This window comes from Oculina patagonica, chromosome 4 (assembly GCF_052425735.1).
Source record: "Oculina patagonica isolate OP01 chromosome 4, crgOcupat, whole genome shotgun sequence".
In the NCBI taxonomy this organism is placed as follows: domain Eukaryota; kingdom Metazoa; phylum Cnidaria; class Anthozoa; order Scleractinia; family Oculinidae; genus Oculina; species Oculina patagonica.
Window position 1 is genome coordinate 34,546,297 of NC_135761.1, and position 18,016 is coordinate 34,564,312.

The 18,016-nt window shown below is 39.2% G+C and overlaps 1 long non-coding RNA gene across 1 annotated transcript; it reads right to left on the reverse strand.

Moving 5' to 3' along the window:
- Window positions 1-13,985: 13,985 nt before the first annotated feature.
- Window positions 13,986-15,038, reverse strand: LOC144648687 (uncharacterized). Its single transcript, XR_013569733.1, has 4 exons — window positions 14,841-15,038; window positions 14,659-14,742; window positions 14,400-14,434; window positions 13,986-14,051 (listed from the first exon to the last, which is right to left on the reverse strand). It is a non-coding gene; the product is annotated as an uncharacterized LOC144648687 (long non-coding RNA).
- Window positions 15,039-18,016: the final 2,978 nt, after the last annotated feature.

Sequence of the window (18,016 nt, forward strand, 5' to 3'; positions counted from 1 at the left end):
ACAGATTATGATTGAGATCATGATTATATTAAAGGAAATAAGTGAAGGGGGCATTGTGGAGTAATGGGGCATAGAAAATGTATTACAGTATATACAAGCTGCCACTTGAAAGGGTATGGAATAGGCCCTCCTATCTTCTTAAACATCCCCTCCCAAAAAATATTCAGAAATACAATTACAATAAATACTTATTTATATCATCAAAGTCTCACAGGCCATTAAACTGTCCTTATAATCCCCTCTCCTGTTTGGCGCTTGGGTAAAGTCTGGCCACTTACAGCAAGATTTACACATCCTTGCAGTTCACTCACGTTTACTTGTTTTTGTGAAACTAGTTGGGATGGCGTATAAGATATTATGCCATTAACATTGTAACCATAAGTACGCGCTGTCATATTGGAGGAACATTTGCACATTTGCCTTTGCACAGAAAAATAACATTCAACACAGTCCTGATTTAATCTCGTTAAAATTAAGTATAAATTGTCATCAAATTCCTCTTTAAATTTAAAGACTGAATGGTGATGTTGTCATCAGCTTCCTGGCTTGGCAGAGATGAATCTTCAACATTCAAACTGTTTAATGGAGGTTGATTTTCTCCTGCAGCTTCCGACCTAGGAAGCTGTTGCTCTGGAGTAGAAGACTGAGAAGTGCTGGTGAGCTCTTGGCACGATGAATTGCGAGCCTGGACTGAGGGAGATTCAACCGCCTTCGTTTCAGTAGCATAGTCAAGGCCTTCCTCTTCAAATTTCTTTTGAACATATAACTCATATGCTTCCTAAACAAATAAACAAGATAAACTAAATAAACTAGGCAGAAGTTAAAGCGAGTCTTTAAATAGAAATAATTGCAAAACCAAGGTTAAGTTGATGCAAAGTTTAATAAAGAAACTACAATATTTCAACTCTGTTCCAGTCATAGTCATGCCTCTTGTAGACAGCCTCTCTATTTTTCAACACAAAAAAACGGAGAGAATTGGCGAGCGAAGCGAGCGAGTGCGCGGGGGGAGGGGGCGGTAGCGAGCAAAAGAAAAATAGAGAAAATGAACAGGCCCAAAGAGAGAACGAAGATATGTTTAATAATCAACTATGCCGATATATTTTGGCAACAAAAAGCCATATCCTTACCACGTCTCCACGGTGTGGCACTCGTCTACCACAATGAGCAAAACACATTTGTGAAGAGCAGCATCTTCATCCTTCAAAATATTCTGGAACTGTGCGTTCAAGAAGTCTTCCGCTGCTCCAAAAACTAATGTGTACTTCCCCTCGGCTATCGATTGAAGCACATCGTCAGTTATTGTTAAATAACTGAGGGAATCCAGAGCTCTCTCATCTCTTCGATTTGATCGTTCATTATGCTTTTCAGCGGCGAAACAACAAGAACAACAACATTCTCATCTTCTTGCAAGTGTTTTGCCGTAGCATACAATTGATAGATGAGGATTTTCCCGAAGCCAGTCAGTAGAATCCCGACAAAATCTTTCGAAGAAAGAAGGTGGCGAACGGCCTCTTTCTGCTCGTCTTTGAGAGACGAAACGTTTGGAAATTTCTCCAACGAGCGCAGCAATAATTCATCCATCGCAAATAGAAATCAGAGCAGCACAGCATGCCAGGAGTGATGACAACTCGAGCAAACCGCAAGACGCGCCTGCAAGCTATCATGATCGGCCGTTGTCAAGGCGATGACACTTGCCGCCTCTCAGCCAATGGGAATTTTCCGTTTCTGGAGGAACGGGAAATTCAATATTTTCGAAGATGTCTACAGCCCCTCTATTTTTTTCGCTCCCCGCCCTCCCTCCCCCTTGCTTCTTCCGTTTTGCGCTCGCGTCCAGTTCTCTTGCCGTTCTTTCCCCACGCTCTAGGATCGAAAAAATACAAAAAAATAGAGGGCTGTGAACAGTCTATGCCTGTCGTGTCACAAGGATTTACATAAGCACTTAAACTTCAAAAACTTGATCTTTAAGCTTCTTTATAAGTTATTTTACTGAATTTATGCCATTCAACTTGTTTGAGGGAAATTGCCTGAAGAGGTTGCTCTTTAACATTCAGTTACATCATGAAATTTAGCACGAAAACACTTGGCACAAGTGCGGTTTTCGAAGTTCTCGCATTCATTTTGTTCGTGTTACCACAATCTATGAGCCAGAAACTCTTGAGGAGATCACAGAACAAGATCATGATAGCAAACTACAGATAGTACAGACTGCGTTTAGTAATATATAACGCAAAAACAAAACAATGACAACAGATTTACTCGTGCTTTTGATGTGATCTTTTATTTTGTTTTCTTACGGCTTATGTTGGCTTTCCACTCTTCGCCTTCTGTTTGAGCGTGGGAAGATTCTAGAAAGGAAGAAAAGGAAGCAAATTCATTTCAGTGTGCTTTATTGACATAAAATCGACTTGCAGCGCACTATGCGAAGGTTGGGTTGAATACCGTCGAATATACAATGGCTTTCCTGTATTCTGATTGGCTGTAGCATGGTATAAAAACCAATACATTTGAACTCACCTTTAGCTGTAGCCGGCCATTTTCTTGTTTAAAACAACTGATTTGAGCGCGGAGAGCGGACTACTGGTAGTTCCATTCCCTCTCCGCATCAAGGCTGCGCCAGAGAACATGTATGCCCGTTTCAACACCCTATGTTCATACGCCCTGGTTTTAATGCATACTTGCTCAGTGAAAATTAGTAAGCAAATATTTTAATACTAGCCTTTCTCCATAGAGCCTGGGTCCAGTGGAACACACAACCCTTCACCTCGACATCGGGCAGCACAGAGTCGAGCGCAGACCACATAGCTTTTTCGAAGTCGACAGTAACTTGTTTCACTGCTGGCATTGTTGAAGTATATCAAAAACTTTTTTCCGCACCTGAAAGCGAAGGCAAAAACTCACCATTGCTGAAAGTGAAATCAAATTCCTTTTCATAGTTGTTCGAATAAGAACCTATTTAACCTAACAATTAAACAACATGTAAGATTTTTGTAAAAACAAAGTTGTTCAAATATGAAGCGATTTTTTAATCAGTTTCCTTTTGAAGTGTGATAGTTTTTTCTTAAAAACCTTGTTGAAATATGACTGTCAAATATTTAAGCTATTTCTAAATCCATAAAGCATAGATACCTTGATGTAGTCATTCTTTTTCCGCCCTGACATAAGAAGGAACAGCAGTCGGACTTGTTTTACATAGTCTCGTGATGGATGAACGCATTGATAGACATAAGCTGAGTGAACGGCTCATGGCAGTTTAAATGTTCCGTCAATGTACCAGCTTTTGGCTTTCCTGAGGTGCTGAAGCTGTTTCTTGGTGGCAAACATCAAGTGGCGTTGGCTATGGACATGGATGGATATCAGCTTTTGTGGGCCGTTAAAAATGTGTAACTGTATCTATATTCTTTATCAGCACTACCCTACAAAAATTTTCCAGATTGGTTGCACGATATTCTTTGAATTCTAATTCGGACGAAAATCCATGATTCTATGTGACTGGCTTACACTGGAGCCGCTTTTGGAAGAAGTAGACTGAGACTTATACTGAGATCCCACTTTGCTTCTCAGGCTATTTTTTCGATTAAGTTTCTCCCGAGATCTCTCTGCTTCCTTGTGCACAACACAAAGCTTCTCCTCTTCCTCGTCATTTTTAGTGAGCGGATCTGCCTCAAAATTTTCTACATCCCAGCCATCCTGATCAGCAATAGAAATGAGCTTATTTCGGTTATCGAGGAGTGACATACTTTTGTTGAATGTCTCTTTAGCCGTGGCTCAGGGCTGCAAGAAACGGAATGGCTTTCGCGGACACTCCTTGTGAGGGTGAAGGACTACGGCCATTATCACTAGAGGCTGCAACACGTGAACAAGAACTATGGCGGCCTAAACTGCGACGTTCTCTCGCTCAGGACGGCCGGTCTTTGGTGTCTACGTTGACTGTAGAAGCGCGAGAACAAAGTGAAGCGGGGCGACCACGACAGCCCCGCACAATGAGGACGAAAAAATGGCTAAGAATAAACTGTCTGCTAAGGTTGAAAATCCACAATGAAACTTGATTACTGTTCAGTGTTTTTATACTAGCTACTTTACATTCCACACTTTCTTTGCATAATCACGTACCGGCACTTACAACATACTTCTGACAAATGCACATGTGCTTGGGAATTCAAGAAACCATTGATCTTTTGTTTAATTACGGTTCGCTTCATTCAGACAAAGATAAATGAACAATTTTTTTTGTTTTGTAGTATTTATAGTGTCTGTGATAGTTTAGAAAGGTTTTAATGATTGATTTTGATCGATTTGTTATGCCCTGTATAAATATTATTACATTGCCTCGCGACCGATGCTTTTCCCTTTTCCTGCTTTCCACAACATGAAATGTCATTGGTACATGTACCTCTCCGTATCCATGCACGTTGTTGTAAATGTTTGCATTCTCCTTGAAGCTTATTTACCAACCAGAATTTCTTAACAGCTGCATTTTAAACACTGTCTTGCTACTAAACACAGTAACGCACTCTAGAACCACGTTTTAGGATCAGGCAGTTTATTAAGAACAACACAAACGATATATAAAATTATAATACAATCTGAGAAATAAACCTACGATAACTAGAGGCCTGTCAGGGCTTGTACATAAAAACAAAATTAAAAATTATAAAACTCTATATTACAGTGAAATTACAATACATAGATAAAATCATAACTGCCATAGAAGTGGGAGGGTGGGAAAGCTAAAATGCTGACTAAAAGTACTTCTAATAAACTTGTAATTGCAAATGCTAATGCTGTCAATGCTCGATAGTAAGATTGATAATGATGTAGCTAGATTACTACTATCAAGTACTAGGTATGTGTCAATAACTCTAAAAGACTCTATACGTAATTGAACATTATTGGCTAGGTTGGCCGACTGAAGCTTCGTGCGTTTCTTCTCGATGCTTTGCTGAAAAGAGGCCAATTTTCGCTGTTTGGCTTACAGCTGCTCCTCTATTTCAAGACTGGCAAGCTCTTCTTCCAAGCCAGATATCTGGGCATCAATATTGACCATTTGTGGTGCATGTTTTCATGGGGCGTTCTTTTCCTTGCCTTCACAAAACTTGCTGGGAATCCCCCAGCTATGGTCGCTCGCTGGAACACCGCATCCAGGGCATTTGGACGTCCATTTTGTTTCCAAGGTTTCCTTAATAATCGAAGCTGGCATTGCTTAAGCTAAAATGCTGAGTAAAAGTACTTCTAATAAACTTGTAATTGCAACTGCTAATGCTGTCAATGCTCGATAGCAAGACTGATAATGATGTTGCTAGATTTACTACAAAGTATTAAGTACCAGGTATGTTGCAATAACCTAGGTGACTCTATACGTTATTGAACATTATTGGCTTGCAGTAGTCTTACGTTTTTTATTTCGTATCAAAGTTGCTCAATCGTTAAAAATAGACTGCACCTTGCCTGAACCCAGCTGTGAAGCTTTCGAGTGGATGTCATCTCTAGATTCATATTAATAGTATTAACATTCAACCTAAACAACATATACTCAAGTTCATTCTAGTCCTCACCAAAAACCATATCCTCTCTAATTATATAGTACCCATAGTGTTCCGTTAGTTTACAGGAATGGGTCGTGGTTTTTGCAGCATTTCTTTTAACGCTCAATCCGCAACCACTTTTGCTTGACACTAAAATGATGCCAAGAGTGTAAGACTGTTACATCATTGGACACACTTCTCGTTTCCATCTTTTGCAAACTTGAACAACCTGTTGCCAAATCGTGGCAGAACATTCGGAATATGCATGTTATAAAACAGTCGCTTCCAAATCAGAGAAAGGTCATTCATAACTTGCAAAAGGTTAGCCAACATTTCGCCTATTTTCATCCCATGTTTATTCGCCCAACCCCCCCCCCCCCCCCTTCAAGGTTTAAATAACAAATTTAATTTTTTGGAAATGTTTACTTATTACAAGTCAATAATTAAATTTAGATGTTAAATAAAGTTTGGGAATTAATTGCCACACTAGATCCAGTTCCACCTTGAACCTGAGACATTGTACATACCCTCCCCCTCCATATATTCATAAGCATGCTGTGGAGGGACAGACACGTAACCATAAGACTGGAAGCTTCCTTGACTCGAATACTGAACAGGATGAGCTGGTGGATGAGCTGACATAATCATCTGCATGAGTTGAAGCTTGTGTCTTCTGGCCTTCTCGTTCTCTTCGCGAAAAAAAATTATTTCAAAAGGTATTTTTCTGTCCGAGTTATGGCAAATTTTCTGTTTTGTGTGACTTAATCACCAAAGGTGTTATGAGATGTCAACACTTTAGAACCCTTGTGCAGTTTGACAAGGGAATACATCCAGGAATGCTCACATTATTTAATTTATTTATAAAGAGTTCGCATTTTATTTGCGGCAAATTTGTTAGAAAACGACCATCAAACGAGAGAAGTCTGTAATCAATTGATAGTAATCCTACCTGTGTGAATTAATAGCCTTGATCAGCATGCGCTTCCAATTTTTCTACAGTAGGAAACGCTCAAGCTAGTTGTGGTTTTAGTCCACTTAGTTGCATTTGAATTCCCCATGCCCGACTTCGTTTTCCTATTAAAACCAGGTATAAACAAATGCAATGGCTGCAGATCCAGTGGCGATCGCGAATATTTTTTCCTGCGAATTCGAGACTGTTTTGGAACAAGTAGCTTCAGGGGGCTGGCGACGGCATGGACGCATTCACACCTGCATTGACAAGGTGTGAAAACTAGTAAAATCTTTTCCGCCTGAAAACTCGAGGTTTATTTTTCCACAAATAACCTCTCTTCAAATGAAATAATAGGGATGTAGATTTGTCGAATTTTTACAAAACTTGGCCAAAATTAAAGCAGGATATTGTCGCACCAAAAGGTGTCAGGCTTTTTTACTGTGACACCTCTTTGCTAATTTTATATTTTTACTCCCACTTGAAAATGACCTCGGAGAGGTTGAAAAGTCATGGTTTTGTAGCTTTAAATTTTATAACCAAATTTAAAAAAATGAAACCAAAAAAGTTTAAACCACAACATATACAATTATATTGACCTATTTAAATATATCGCTACAACTTGAAAACATCACTTAATTTATTCAACAATTAGATTACTTAATGACATTTCTTATCATTCTTATCAACTAACCATGCAGCTGTACATAAATTACAATCACAAATTAAGCAAAAAAGTTACTCATGTCCTGTACAGTTTATTTCAAATTGCTAGCTGCCGATTTTTAACTGTGTCTGAGTGCTACACCTCTTGAGCTTTTTGTTCACTTAACACAAAATGTGGACGATAAAGGGATGATGGCAATCCACTTGGAAACGAGACCATTGGGAAAGATGGTAAAACTGGCAAACTTGGGTTTAATATTCACATAAACACTCTCCTTCTCTGCATCCTCTTTTCGTTCTGGGCAGTTGCTGTGAAACACAAGTCTTTGACCCTTCTTTTTTCCGGTCGATGCAAGATGCTGTTTGTATTTTGCCTTTCCTTGATAATAAAGGGGACACTGGATGTTTTCGTTACAAAAATTGCTGATTTTCAACTGGTGCTTCGATACTGCTAATCCTTTTCCATGTCTTTTCAATCTGGTATTTGCAACGATCACAAACTGCATGAGGCAAGCCAATTTCTTCATTTAAATTTTGTTTGACAACTGCTTCAGATATTTTAAACACTATCTATAAATTGAAACCCACAGGTGGAACAACAATCTTCCAAACTTGGCCAAGAATAATATCAGAAAAGGCTAAACTCCAAATGTACAACCAACTACTTTCGATACTAAGAACTCAAAATAAAAAAATTAAACCTACAGGCTGACATCAAGCGCCGACCGATATTTAAACAAGGCACTCGTATCAAGAAATACTCTTCAACTTTTTGGATTAAGCTGAAAACAATAGGCCTTTTGTTCATGGTAGCCCAAAGGGAATTTCAACGAATTCATGCCAAAATCTTCGCGACTGATCCAAAAATTTTCGGCAAAAGAAATAAGCTACACTGGGCGGGAGGGGGGGGGGGGTAGGGTAGGCAGCGTTTTTTTTCTCTCCTCAAACTAATTGTCACTGATGTACCCTAAGGAAAAATTGACCTCCGCTGGACCGCGCGGTACAGTGTTCCAGATAATTTTTTTGAGCAGCGGGTCATGAAAGTTATCAGCCGGGTCACCTTGGTGACTGTTTTTGAACGGGAAGTCGACACGTAGGAGTGGAGTGGGGTTTGGGGAGAACTTTGACCCCTCTATGGGAGGGGGGGGTCTGAATTGTTTTAAAAAATTGATGCCCAAGGGTCGGTTCTGGTACAATTTGGAAGCATGTTAATACCAAATGTGTAACTAATCCTTAATAAGGTGGCGTTAACACTGATAATCCTGAAATCAACCAATTAACAATATAAATGTAGTCAAAAAGAAATGCATCAGTGTCTACAAGGTCTGAACAATGACATCACCTTCATTAACGTTTTTGAAATGTAGTTATTTAAGCTACTGGAAAAAATGATTTTGTGTTTACAGTTTACATCAAAACAGCAGCGTTAAAGGAAGTAATAAAATTTATTTTGCATGCATTAGTCTCGGTTCTTAGTCAGAATCCACGCCACTGTCATCTACGTGGTTTTGCTGCCATCCATTTTTCTTTCGCTTTGTTGACCACTTCCAGGGCTTCACGTGTGCCAGGTTCTGGACCATTTATTGCGACCTGCAAGTGCGCATTCAACATCTTTTGGCTGAGCCTGTTTCTGGACTTTGTTTTGATTCGCTTTAGGGCGCTTGCACCTCTTTCAGGCCAGGCGTTAGTAATTGGAGCACTATGTATCACATCTGCCTGCTTGGTAATAAGAGGAAAGGAATTCTGATATGTGTGGCGTTCTAGGAAAACTTTGGTCAGCATCCAATCAATTGGTGTCTGTGTGCTACTCCCATCTTTTACGTTTCTTGGAAGCAATCCCTTCATTGTTGTGAGGTTGTGTTTAAAGTGTTGCCACTCATCCTTGAGTTGTTGGGCTGCCTCTTTATCCTTAGGAAAAAAATGGGTGGCAATCTTCTTAACTTCATTCTCACCATAAACTTTGAATTCAGGTGAGTCAACTGCAGGAACAGTGAGAGGATTGAAGACAGGAAAAGATTCTAGAATAACCAAAGCACCCGAAAACCTGTCATCAATGTTTTCCACCAATGACTTTGTGTATTTGCAGAACATTCCACTGAGAAATGCCTTCTCTGCATCTGTAACTGCAAGCTCTGCCTGAGCAAACTTGCCACCTGCTGCCAAGTCTCTGATCAGATCATCTACAGGATTGGCTAGGTCAGTTAGCCTTGATTTCACAGCCTGAATTGATGGCTGAAGAAGACTAGCTAAGGGCATTTGTTTGGAATAATTTGCTTAAGTTGCTCATTACAGGCAAGACTGTGTGGAAAATGTATAGCATTCCAAGCATTCTGGTTGAATGGAACTTCTTCAGAAGACCAAGGGCCAGTGGATCATCCTCTAGTGCTTTAAATGTGTTGACCATGGGGAGGTAATTGTGAAGGACGCTCTCCACTGATTGCTCAATCGAGAGCCAACGACTACGGCATGCTTTGCGGATCTTTCTTGACAGCTTTCGCGTGTTCTTTTCAGTTAATTCTAGATTGCGCAGCTCTTTCTGCATGTGAATGAAGATGGCCGTGCGTTTAGGACTGTTTTCAAAGAACTTCCATGCAGCTGTAAGATAAGCGACAGTGTTTGACAGACTTCAAGGACTGGTCAGCATCACTGTTTGCAAGGGCAAGGTTATGACAGATACAGTGAAATGATATCAGAGTTGGCTTTAGATTCTATAGTCTTGCTGCTACACCAGACCTTTTTCCGGTCATGACTGAGGCACCATCTGATACAAAACTAGACATGCGATCGGTAGGGAGTTTACAGTCGGCAAGAAGCTCTAGCAACTTCTCTGTTATGGCTTCAGCATTGGGTCCCTGTGGTGAATCTAGTGCTTTTGTGCCAAGAAACACAGTCTTGGCTTCGCCGCTACCACCTACATATTTCACAAACGTAATAAGCTGCTCTACTACTGTTATGTCCTGTACTTCATCAATGAGAACCCCGTAGGCGTTTGTATTTTGGGGTAGGATGCTTTCAAGAACAGCTTCACCTATTTCTAACACCATTTCCTGAACAGAAGGATGAGACCGATGATCAAATATTCTCATATCACTGACTCCCAGCCTCTCCACAAGCTGCAACAAGCCTTCAAACTTCATGTTTGCAATTTCTTCTTTCATCATCCAGTAGATCACTTGAAACGCTCTTTGGACAAGGGAAATTTCCACTTCCTCTCTTCTGTCAAGATCATGCTGAAAAGTACTGGATCGAGACGGCAATTCTGCTTTTCGGCAGTGGTCATGCTTCTTGGAATCGGCGTGGTCTTTTATTGCATCTACCACTAACTTTTTACAGGGAATCCCAGCCCACGTATCACCTTTACTTCCATTTTTCTTGCATAGCATACAGTACATGCCTTCATTTTCTACATAAATCAACCACCAGTATTTCGTTACTACATCATACCACTTGGGCTGTGAGAGCCAATCATGTTGGAATGTTTTTTGGGCTTTCCCTTTGGTCCAAACCAGTTGATCATCACATGATTTTTGACAATTTGGTTGGCAAGTATACTTTGAGTGGACTTTTTGTGTGTCAACAAAAAGTTTGCTTATTAGAGTACTGCCAGATTTTCCATCTGTACTAATGCAAGATGGAGATGCGGCCGCTATGCGATGTTTGAAAGAGGTGGTGGTAGAGGTGTCGGTTGCTGTGCCAGTTTTCGTAGCAGCAGTGATTTTTGTGGTTGTGGCGGTTAATTTCGAGCTAGGTACATGTGGAGCAATAAACTCGGCTGGCGGATTATTGGGAGTTGCGAGAGGTTGTTTTGCCAAACTGTTCTCTCTCCCTTCTCTAACATTGCCTGAATAAATATAAAGAGAACGTATCTTTTTGCGATTTTCATTTTCAGTGCTCGGGAAAGTCCATATTATTTAAAATAATATCTTGATGAAATGCCTCGTGAGATTTTTTTAAAATTCTCTATGGTTGCGAAGGATCGGAAAAATTTTTTTACCGGTAATACGCAAAATGGAATGAATGACGGCCAAAAACAGTGATTCTATAATTTAATACCTTTCGATTTCCCAAAGATATTTTGCGTGTATAATCTTTCGAAACAACTCATAAAATTAAAAAATACGTCGGTGAACTGACAGGAAACAGGAAAGAAAATCGCCCGAACATGACAGGTGCAGCTCAAACTTGCAGGCAATTTGGAAGTGAAATTGCAATTGTACTTTATAAAAACAAACTTACCTTGGTCGGCGCTTTCCTTCGAATGTTTATTCCACACATTAAACAAGGACTGCTGCTTCGTTCACTTCATTCCTTAATCATTTCAGTTCTATTCTTTTTATACCGGAGCCACGTTTGCAAACTTGGCCCGTCGCGGCTCATTTCTCACGTTTGCACGTGAATATTTTCCGATTTGACAGTGGCGCCAAATCGGTCTGGAGACTTTGCGGTAGCCGTAGCAAAACAAAAGGTTTCCATTCTTCTTCTTCTTCAAAAAAAAAAAAAAAGAATATCGACAACGCTTAAATTTTTCTGCGAACGATTTTTCCGCTTAAAATAAAATTATCGCGACACGGCAATGTTATTGAACTTTTTGATGATTAGTCAAGCGTGACTACAGATGCATTTTTAGCACAGACAGAAACATACAAGCTAATACTGACTCCCAGCTGGAGATTTACAGATTGAAGAGTTAACAATTAAATTCTCTGTAAATCTTGCACGATATAGTCTAAGAGCAAGATCAATTCCCGTTCGTAATCAGAGTCTAGTTTGATTCTTGTGTACGCGAAGTGAAATTCGGTCAGGGAAGAAATTAATTTACGGTCAAATGAAATTCGATCGGGGAAGAAATTGATCACGTGCTAGGTAACCACGAAGAAATCCTGATCAGTCTGCAAAGAATGAAATAGTCCCTTTTGCCATGGGTGAGATTATCTAAAAATGAAATATGGCAAGTGAAGTTTCACTATCTAAAAACTTATTTTACTTTAACTTCCGTAGCCGTGTTTTGGAACCCTACTTGTTTGTTTACCAATATAATTGTCTCGAACTTCAAACTTTGTCTAGTCTTTTTTTTTTTAATTTTACCTTCCAAATCGGGCGTGCGGCTTCTCTACATGTGCGGGTTATCAATGGAACTTAACGGTTACAATACAATACAATACAATACAATACAATGTTTAATGTGGTCATTACACTTAGCTATGGTTTCGATGCGTCCCGCAGATATGGTTAGCAGAATCTGCGGGAACGCACCAGCCAGTTTACAGGTAAGCCACAATGAAAATAAAAAATAAAAAATAATAAAAATAAAATAAAATAAAGTGAATAAAATTCTTCAAAGCTTTAAAGCTTTAAATATGTGCGACGCATTTCCTGATTAAAAATGAGCTAAAAGTTATAGAATATATACAATTATTTAATTAAAAATTACAAATGACGACTAATATCTACAGCATTTAACGCCTTTCTAAAGGTTTTATAGCATATTGAAGTTCTGGCAGTGTCTGAGAGGCTATTCCATAATTTGGGGGCGAAATATTATTTTAATTTTTTCCTCTTCATTTTGATATTTATTTCCTTCAGTATTTTTCCTTTGAAAAGTTCCTTCTTTGCTTTAATTTTTTAAAATGCTTAAGTCAAATTTCCCTTGTCATTCGCGGGTCAGGTAGCCGTCTCTGTCTGGTTTTTGACCCAAGACCCATCTCTTATCTGGAACACTAAATTAAACCTACAGGCTGACATCAAGCGCCGACCGATATTTAAACAAGGCACTCGTATCAAGAAATGCTCTATTGTTGTGTTTCAACTTTTTGGATTAAGCTGAAAAAAATAGGCTTTTTGTTCATGGTAGCCCAAAGGGAATTTCAACGAATTCATGCCAAAATCTTCGCGACTGATCCGAAAATTTTCGGCAAAACAAATAAGCTACACTGGGGGGGGGAGGCAGCGTATTTTTTCTCTCCTCAAACTAATTGTCACTGGTGTACCCTCAGGAAAAATTGACGTCCGCTGGACCGCGCGGTAACAAGTGAAAAGGCGGGAAAGCTTTGTTATTGTGCGTATAAATCTTCCCAAAAAAATTGGACATAGTCATAAAAGCAGGTAAAAGGAATCCTGTTCAAAACCTTTTTTCTAGTTTTTGCTGGAGCGTCCGAAACATTTTGAGTAAAATGAAATTGGAGACCGAGGCCTTTTCGTAAGCGTGGTTTTGATCCGAGCGCGCGCAGTGTCACAAGCCGTTATGATTGTTTTACTTTGTGTCAGTCAGGGAGGAAGAATTTTCTTAAGTAACAGGGCAGTAAATTGTCAAAACTTTTCACAGAGAATGCATATAATGACCTACCTTTTTGGCGTGCGGCCGGCATTGTATTTAAAATAACAAGAGATCGATGAGGTGAGGAAAAAGCACACCACACACCACACCTTCTTTAAAAAAACGGCTCTTTTAGGAACCACCAAACCTACAAAAGTCATGACCAATAAACATTTTTCCTGTTTTCGGTTTCACACTCATTTGAGTTATATGAACAGAGAATAGGTAAAACAATCAAACTCAAATCTTGTTTTGTGGCGGCAAAATCGCAATTAGCGAAGACGATACGGCTAAATTACTTTAAGATTTTCTAAATGCTGACATGTGTCAGGCATTTTAAAGATCCCAAAACCCCTTTTCTAATTTTCGTAGGGCGCATATTACGACTTTTCTCAAAGAATTGTTCGCGAATCAATGACTGGCGACCCAGTGAGTCTATCGTGAAAAAAGGCAAGGGCACTGATTTGCGGCTATACCGGTAATTGCAATAATCATTCTCGAGGCAGTTTTAAAGAAACAGATTTATTTACACAGTTTTTTTTTGGTGGTACATTTCCATCATTCCCTTCTTCGGGTTCCTTCCTTTTCTGTGTCTGTGTGCCTACGGAAAAAATAAGATGGTGAGAAATTTTACACGTAATGTCGGTCACTTTGGACTTCAAAACTCTTGGTGTGGTGGCGCTATTTCACTCGCCCAACATGGGAAGCCACGCCGCCAGTTATTTGCCCTTGTGATAGCAGAAATCAAAACAAATACTTTCCAGTACCCGAGCTCCTTAGATCCCTGAATGTAGGCTGCTCGAGCACGAAGCGTGCAGTGAGCAATACCATTTGATCCCTAAAAGGTGACAGACAAGATGTCATAAAATCATCACAGAACGGCTTCGCGCTACTGTAAAACGAGAATAACTGAACTTCAGCTACGCAAACAACAAAAATCACTACTTACCAACGAACAAATTCGTTTTGTCCAGATGGTCTAATCTGAAAAGTAATGCAGAAATATAATTAAATGTTTATAAGGCTCAAATGTGAGCACAAGAGAGTACGGTGTCGCACTATAATAATTTTCCGAACACTAAAGATCCCCGGGGAAGATGCTACTTGTTTCCATTCATTAATTTTTCCTGCCAAATTTCTGGAAAAGGTCTTTACTTTTGTTCACATAAAGAACAATCCCAAGTTAGCACCAGTTAAATCTTACTTACAGCATCCAGCTGATCCAGGTGCCCTTCTAGGTAGTTGCCCATTTCTTCCAAAAAGTCTTTCACGTCGGGGTCTTTCAATGTGAGCTAAATTGGAATTTTAAACTAGTTTAGTAAACTAAACCACAAATACAGCTTACAATACGGTTCCGCTGTACTATTGAATTGAATCGATGGCCTCTTACCGTTTTGGAATGTTCCTGCCGCGACATATTTTAAAACTACAAGCGTGGACGAAAAGTGGCAACCGGTCAAGCGCGTGTACGAGCTAAGAGGTATCAAACTTGTTGTGTACCTGAAGTGTGAAACTGGACTCGAATCGTCGCTCCCACGCTCCACGCAGCATCGAAACCAGTATACACCTCAAGGAAAATGGCGGCCTTCGTTAAGAAAAACGTCCAGGTGGGGGAAAGATATCATTAAGACACTTAAATAGTTGGTGTTATCGGGGTGAAGGAGGTAACTTTCTGGGGTCTAAGTTTTCGCTACAACCAAGTTTGGACGTGGATTTCTTAAGTTTATACCTCACAATTAATTGGAGTTAGTGGGGAGTTTTAGTTATCCAAGTTCAAGTTACTGCCCGGGTTCTACAGTAGTTGTTACATACAGCAGGACCCCGGGAAACTCAAACTCAGTTAACTTGAACAACCCCACTAACTCGGGGGACTTATGTAAGCGTTCTTGTTGGTCATGACTTTTATTAGATTTGGTGGCTCCTAAAGGAGCCGTTTTGTTTTAGCTCTAAAAGAGCTGTTGTTCTTGCACTTGTTGACTGCTAGGATCTTCTCTGCAGCACATCTTGAACTCTTGAATTTTGAACCTTAAGAAAAATCAGAATTCATTTAGACTATGTGTTACTATGTTTACTAGATAATGTACTGGTAATTTATATATGAAATGACTGCAAAAGGTTTTACAGACCAAAGGGGAGAGCATCTGCCCTGAGAAAGAACCTGACTTTAACTGAGTACCAAATGGTTGTTTTTATCATTGTGGGCACAGAAATAAAATTGTCTGCTGTTGTTTTGTTATCAACCTAAAACAGGCAATATGCAAGGTATGCACCTAAAATTACCTTATCCTTCTTCCTGGTTGTCGTTGTAGGTGGCAAGGCTGCCACGGTCTTCACCAGTTTTCCTATTGTATTCTCTCTTGGTGCGGAAAAGGTTGTGAATACTTGCGAATAGCTTCCTGTTTTCCTTTTCCATCACCTGAACTGTATATTTGGACTGGCGGCCACCTTTTTGTGTCCCACGGTGGAACATCCGGGACTGTTCCTGATTTTTTTTCTCAACAGGCTGACAGTTGAACTTGGATATGGAGCCAAAATTCTCCAAAAACTGGGGTATACCAGAGCTGCAAAAAATATTGAGAGAAGGATTTTCAGGGAATCAGTCATCTACTATGTGAAGTGACACATATATTTTTCTTACTAATTTCATGAGTTTCGTGTTTTCAAAATAATGCACTGAAAATAATACACCAATAACTACATAATCGCACTGTAGGTTAATTATTTGCTTGTAATGACGCAAGGGTGTCATCTTTCATCCACGTGTTTGTGTCGCAATAGTACCAAGCGCTAGTTCTTCGATCATTGTAATTTTCTTCGATTCGCCGCAACTCTTATCTCCATTTCAGCATGGGCTCTCGAAAATCACACAGGAGTAATTCCTGAAATCCAGTTTTGACACAAATTGTAATCTAAAGTTATCCTTAGGACAGTTGTATCCTTATACAATTCTGCTCTAATTTTTGCCAAGTATTTGCAGAAATAAACCAATCCATGCATTTTGCTTTTTGTAGGTATGAGTTTTCTACAAAAGTAAGGAACTTACCATGAATGTATGGGGTAACATCTTCATCAAAGTGAACTGCCTTGAAAAACTTTGCCCAGTTTCTCACCTGTCCTTGAAACTGCTCCGGGGATTTGTAGTTTTCGTCACCAGGTTCAGCTTCTAATGCTGCATAAAGATCAGCAAATCCCTAAAATGAAAGCAATTTTTATGTTGTGTCAGTTATAATGAAGATCGTTATATCGGGGCTCTGTCCCATACCTTAAAATATAAAAATGTGTTTACAACAGATCTAAAAAATATAAAACTACACTCTAAATTTTCGATCGCCTTCTGTGGTCTTCTTCAGAGAATGATGGATTTTTGCGACATACATCTCACTGTAACTTTTACGGGACATAGAGAATTATCATCATTATACCGAGAATATTGTTATATCGAGGATCGTTATATCAGGGTTCCAATGTAATAGAGGAAAATAAATTACCTTCCAAACCTTTTTGACATTCTTGTAAGTCATGGTTCCTTGCGATGGCAATCCATCGAAGATGGGCTTGAGGTTAAGGCTGTCCAGGATGTTGTGAAGATCTTTACCTAAAACAAAATTTAAAGTAAATGTTAGGTTTGTGTTAGTTCCTGCAGCACATGTCTATTTGCTTCTTAATGATAGTGACTATAATTTTTTTTTATGTCTGCTTTTTTATATCTACACTTAAATTGTTTGCAAAAATAAAGACTTAAAACACATGGCTTTTAAAAATTCTGCAAAATTGTTATGCAATTACCATCCAGTCTCGTCCACTTTGTTGTAGAGGGCCCATGTTCACTTTGCACCTCATAGAATTTAAATGGGACACCAATCTTTTCCAGCTCAGCCTCAAGCACTTCTTCTTTTCTTGTTAATAACCAGTTCAAAAACCTATAATGAAATTGTCAGAGAATATCTGTTAAAGTTTTAAACTAAGTTTTCAAAAAGCTAAATTTTTTACTTGATTTTGTAAATCATATGCTAAAATGTAAGACTTCCACTGGTTGTATTGTATCAAGAATTTAAAGTCAATACTATACCTGATTGAAGAGTAGTCCTACTATCCTTAAAAAGAGGTGGAGGGTGTCGATAACAACATGGTCAATTGGGATTGACAACAGTCATTGTGGTTTGTGTACACATCGCTTCTTCTGGTCTGTGGTTTTTTCCAGGCACAGGGATTTAGATTCTGCAAGATCTCGTTGAATTGGCCAATGTTGAACTAGAAGCAAAGTGATCATAAGAACATTAATTTGGCTGCTATTTCTTTAACAGATGGTTTCTACTTAATTTATTTTTTTACATCTGTTTGGTTACCAATTTTCCTCTGTGCATATTTTTTGTTGTTAAGGATGAAATTCTGTGTAATACTTACTTGAACAAAACTTTATACTTCAAAAGTAGCGAGAGTTCAACCAGACAAAGCCATTGACCTGGCAGCACTTTGTCTAGAGTCCCTGTGGCCAAATGATTTTTCAGTACAGCAGTTAACCTTTGTAAAAATAACACCTTGTTTTAGTCAACTTACTTGAGAAGT